General features: G+C 45.6%; 1 long non-coding RNA gene across 1 annotated transcript; it reads right to left on the bottom strand.

Annotated features, from left to right (window-relative positions):
• Positions 1–259: 259 nt before the first annotated feature.
• On the bottom strand, positions 260–1,775 carry LOC308408546. The gene is made up of 2 exons (XR_013973798.1): positions 1,359–1,775; positions 260–524 (listed from the first exon to the last, which is right to left on the bottom strand). It is a non-coding gene; the product is annotated as an uncharacterized lncRNA (long non-coding RNA).
• Between the last annotated feature and the right edge of the window lie 4,107 nt (positions 1,776–5,882).

Raw genomic sequence — 5,882 nt, 5'->3', positions numbered from 1 at the left:
GCACACTTTCTGTAAATCCAGTAAACTTCTTTTCACTTCTCAAATATCACTGTGTGTGTCTCCTGTATGATATTTAACTGACATTTTTTATTGTAACAACCAACGATTTATACAGGAAAATAATGTCTATTAACAAGGTTGCCCAAACTTCTGCATCCCACTGTATCAGTATATTTTGTCATTAGTATAATATGAAATAAATTCTACATGTGTCAAGTCGTGTGCCAACATTTGCTGTGTAGTAGAACTGAGACATTAGTCATTATAAACATTTATTTAAAATAATATTAAAAGTCTCAAACAGAAAAACATTAAACATAAATATATAAAATATAAGAATTTACAGAGAGACAGGAATAAAAAGGACCAGCTGCTCTCCAGAGCAGGAACAAGGCTGAGGAGGAAATGCTCCATTGGAGACTGGTGTGGCCTCTTCAGGGACTCCAGGATGGCCAGCTCCACCGCCGATGGACCGTCCTGGGACCCGTCCCTCATCTGCCTCGGAGCCGTCCTCCTCTGTGGGCCTGTAAAACAGCACAAAACACAAAGAAATGAGAAGGCTGCTACTAGATTTTAATTTCAACATTGAAAAAAAAAAAAACAATAACAGGATATAATCAGATTGGTTGTAGATATTTAGTAAAGGTGATCACAAGGGAATCCCACCGACTAAAAAGGTATCAGTGCTTGCTGTACATATCTGTGGGTGCAGCAGCAGGAGCTCAGGGACTGGGGATGCTCTGCTGCAGAATCAGTTGGTTCTATCAATACAGTATTAAATGTTAACAGGTTGGATATAATAATCGTAGAGTAGACAGTGGTCCCTCATTTATTGCAGGGGTTCTCAGAATAACTAGCCCCTGGTCACAGTTCTCACAATTGATTCTCAAAGTGCAAACCTTTGTAGATTGCAAAACGTAAAAGTATTATTATGCCGCGGTTTGTCTTCATCTGCCCGCCACTTTCGTGCGCCTTTTTCCCTCACGGTGCAGGTGTCTATTTCCGAATGAGGCTCATAGTTATGGGTGTTTTTGTGCTGTTTTTTCTATTGGACGCGATGGTTATCAAAACCAAACGTGATAAATTTGGCAAGCGCAGGAGATTTGTCAATCAGGCTGCAGAATGCAATGCTGTACTGTGCAATAAAAAATCAGCGAAAAAGCAAAGCAGTGACGGATGAACAGCGGGACCACTGTGTGCTGTTTATTAATAAACAATAAAATATATTCCTAAATGATAACATGCATAAAAGCAGAACGGTATTTGTACGTCAGTGGGAAAATAGCGGTGGCTTGCTAGCTTTTGTGCGGCTTCCCCGGGTCAGTGAAAACTTTCAAAAGAGAAATGAATGAACTTACCAGGTTGCCCGATCTCTTCACATATCTTCCTCCAAGCTCGGTCCTTTTTATTCCTGTCTCGGTACTGAAAGCAGCTGGTGTTGTACAGCTCCGAGTTGTTTGCTACCGCATTGATTAGCCTTCCCCTCCATTGAAGTATGAAAGGCTTTGGCTGGATCTGCCCCTTTGACCTAGGTAACAGCCACGTCACCAGGCTCCTGATTGGTTGTCGCGGCGCGATTTGACGCTGGAGTTCAGATTTTTCCAACTCGAGCGGTAGACGCGAAACGCGCGTATGCACAAAGTGCAACACAAAAACTCACGCGCGTGGTTTTATTCGCGCGTCAAACGCGCCAGACGCGCTACACTGACGCGCGTTTCACGCGTTTTGGCGTTTTCGCGACGCAAATCTGCTTCCGAATTTTCGCGGGACCCGCAATCGCGCATCATCGCGCCTTTCCATTGACTTTACATGTAAACCTGACGCTCTATTCGCGTCCATCGCGTTCGGTGTGAACACACCGTTAGACTCAACCTCTCTGGGTACATCTCAGGCCCTCCAAAGTACGGAGGCCTATCTCCCCTCACCTCCTTTTTGAGCACACGCATTCTGTAGACAAAGATATATACATGAAAACTTGATTTTTAAGTTTTGTTTTTTTTGTTCTCTTTTTTTCTTTTGTTATTTCAATTATATTGGCATGTTTGAAATAAAACTATATCTATCTACCACACTCCCTGCCGGTGGCTGATGCCCTCAGACGTTGGTGTGTTGATGGTCCTTGTCGACTGGGGCTGGGTGCTCATGTATGTACCAGCTCACTCCTGGTGGCCGATTGGCGGGACCTGGCGCCTGTGGCCCGGCTGGGCCCCTTCCAGGGGTTGGGGTGCCCTCAGGCCTCTAGCCTCTGGGCCTGAAGCTCGGTCCTCTCTGGCACAGCTGGCTGCCAGCAGAGCCCGCGGGCGAGCCACTGCACCCCCTCTGGCCTCTGCTCCGTAGCTGCTGGGTGACCTCTCGTTTGGGGTTCTACTCAGCTCTTCCCAGGAGGGTGGCACGGTTCCCCCCCTTTTGGTGGTCCTCCTCGGGTCCTCGTACTCTGGGGCCTCTGGATATCTGGGGCCTGGATCTCCTCCATACCTGCTTCATGCCCTGGGGGACGGGGCTGTGGCTCCCCACACTCCCTAGCAGATCGTTACATGGAGAAAACTTTTGAATACAAGCATGCTGATCCACACAGGTGTACACACGGGTGTTCACAGACGCGGACTACACCTTTCTTGGTTGCTGCCTCAAAGCATATTGTGCACTGTCGATCTTGCGTGCTGCACAATATCGTTTAAACCCCCACGGATCGCCATTTGGCTTTTTCTACCTTTAAAACCCGGAGAGCAGCCAAATGGCTTTTAGCTAGGCTTTAGCTTCAGCCAAGTGGAAGCTAAATTGGCTAGTCATTCATATGTAAATTGGGTCGTTATCTGGGAATTCTGGAGGGAGGGGAGTGGGGGTGTGTGATTGAGGGCGTGGGGGAGCTGCTAAAAGCTGTGCACTTCCTTTTGTGTTTCATCTTGATGCATTCTCAATCATCCAGGGAAATAAATCTCCAAAAGTCACCAACTTGGAGTGTTTCAGTTTGCCATCTTAGGGAGAAATCAACACACATGGGTGTATGTCCTTTGTTGCTGAGATTTATTGATAAAAACAGTACAAAAAACCAACCATTTGTACACATATTTACAAATGGCCTGCTGAGTGGTGCATGGAGCATGTTCATTGGTTCATGGACCTCCCTGAACTAATGGCATTTATTGCAATTGTCATCTTGCGGGAGATTAACAGGGTTCCATCTCTAAATGACTGCTGGTGGGCAAACCTGGGAAACCCACAGATAATTGGAACTATGGCACGAATCATGTTATAAAACACGGCGACTGGCCAGCGCCGTGTTCCTCTGCGGACAGTGTACTCCCGAACCATCTGGTCCATCACATCCACGCCACACTTTGTTTTGTTGTAAAGGGAGACAGTGTTTGGCTTCCTTTTGGTGGTGTTATCAGTCTGAACCACGCTGTGCATGCTGCTAAGAATATAGACTGTCTTCTTCCGTTTGGCCGCATACGCCGTCAGTGTGGCAGCAGAGGTTGAAAACACCTAAGAAATAAGATAAATTGTTATTTCCATAGCCCTTTTACACACAATGAAACACATAAACATAGAACCACAAAAGACCTGTAACATACCTGAGTGGTGAATTCATTGCGATCTGTCTGTCTAGTGGATTGAGGAATTTCCCTGCGAATCCTGTTGACTGTGCCGAGGATGGTGGTTTTCCGTCTAAGAAGTTTTTGTGCAAGTGAAAGCGATGTGAAAAAATTGTCCTTGGTAACATTTCTGCCCTTGTCTAGGAATGGTTCCATCAGCCTCATTACTACATTTTCAGAAAGTCTCTCCCCAGTGGGACGATTGGGGTCCTTGCCAAGATATGGGAAGACATTGCAAATGTACTTGGATTTTAGGTCGCAAGCCACCCAAAACTTGATCCCAAACTTGTCAGGTTTACTTGCAATATACTGCAGGAAACAGCACCGAGTCTTTGATGGGAAAAGCTGTTCATCAACGGTGATATGTAGACCAGGGTTGTAGCACGTGATGCAGTTGGTGACAAATGATCCCCACACACTGGAAATTGCAGCAAACTTGTCAGTCTTTGCTCGATCACAGCGGGTGGACTTGTCATCAAAGCGTAGGTGTTGCATGATGTTTTGGAAGCGGTTTCGTGCCATAGTTCCAATTATCTGTGGGTTTCCCAGGTTTGCTGACCAGCAGTCATTTACAGATGGAACACTGTAAACCCCCCGCAAGATCACAATTGCAATAAATGCTATTAGTTCAGGGAGGTCCATGAACCAATGAACATGCTCCGTTTGCTGTGCATGTTGAATAGTCCATTCTTGAATGCTACGAAGCATGTCAAGAGTGATGAAACACAGGAAGCTCTGAAGGCGACTCGAGATACTTCTCCTGGCCTTAGCCGTTGGCTCTCCATCTGCAGCGTACGCTTCTATTGGGGTGAAAGGGAGACAGGTCCCCACATGTTCTTCACGCCACACTGTGCCATCTTTCGCTGTCTCAGTCCCCAAACAAGCTCTCTTTTTCGGTGGAGAAGCAGTCTCCTCATCTGCAGTGTGAACAAATTCAAATTGTGAGCAAAATGGGAAGGTCAAACAAAATCACAAATGCATGCATAGATACTAATTATAATTCCAGTATCTCCTCCTCTGTATCAGAATAATGTCTGAAATATCTTACTTACTAACTACATCCACTTACTTGTTTGAAATGAAAAAGGAAATAACATGAAATGAAACTAACCGGAAGACTGATCAGACAGCTCTGAGTCCGAATCCGGCTGAACTTCTAGGTCTTCTCCATCCGAGTCACAAGGGTCGACTTCCGTCAGGATCATTTCCAAGGCCTGCTGAGTGGTGAGTCTTCTCTGCATTTTCTTTCCGCTGACGGCATATGCGGCCAAACGGAAGAAGACAGTCTATATTCTTAGCAGCATGCACAGCGTGGTTCAGACTGATAACACCACCAAAAGGAAGCCAAACACTGTCTCCCTTTACAACAAAACAAAGTGTGGCGTGGATGTGATGGACCAGATGGTTCGGGAGTACACTGTCCGCAGAGGAACACGGCGCTGGCCAGTCGCCGTGTTTTATAACATGATTCGTGCCATAGTTCCAATTATCTGTGGGTTTCCCAGGTTTGCCCACCAGCAGTCATTTAGAGATGGAACCCTGTTAATCTCCCGCAAGATGACAATTGCAATAAATGCCATTAGTTCAGGGAGGTCCATGAACCATGCTCCATGCACCACTCAGCAGGCCATTTGTAAATATGTGTACAAATGGTTGGTTTTTTGTACTGTTTTTATCAATAAATCTCAGCAACAAAGGACATACACCCATGTGTGTTGATTTCTCCCTAAGATGGCAAACTGAAACACTCCAAGTTGGTGACTTTTGGAGATTTATTTCCCTGGATGATTGAGAATGCATCAAGATGAAACACAAAAGGAAGTGCACAGCTTTTAGCAGCTCCCCCACGCCCTCAATCACACACCCCCACTCCCCTCCCTCCAGAATTCCCAGATAACGACCCAATTTACATATGAATGACTAGCCAATTTAGCTTCCACTTGGCTGAAGCTAAAGCCTAGCTAAAAGCCTACCAGCCATTTGGCTGCTCTCGGGTTTTATAGGTAGAAAGGTAGAAGCCTGGGGGATGCTAGTGTTAATATTTAGTATCTACTGTTATCTACTGCTAGCTAGTTTATTGTTTTTTTTATTATGTTGCTCTTTGTTGTTTGCTTTCCCTTCTGTTTTTTTTTTTTTCTCCATACAGGGCCCTGTTTCAGGAAGCCGGTTTAGTGGAAAAACTGAGTAAGTATACCCTGAGTTAACGAAAACTCTGGGTTTTCGGTTTCACAAAGCGAGTTCAGCTGAAGCCTGAGTGAGTCACTATGACGACACACGCCGTGAAGC

Source organism: Rhamphochromis sp. 'chilingali', assembly GCF_963969265.1.
Source record: "Rhamphochromis sp. 'chilingali' genome assembly, chromosome: 13".
NCBI classification, from domain to species: Eukaryota; Metazoa; Chordata; class Actinopteri; order Cichliformes; family Cichlidae; genus Rhamphochromis; species Rhamphochromis sp. 'chilingali'.
This window is presented reverse-complemented; position numbering and strand designations above follow the sequence as displayed.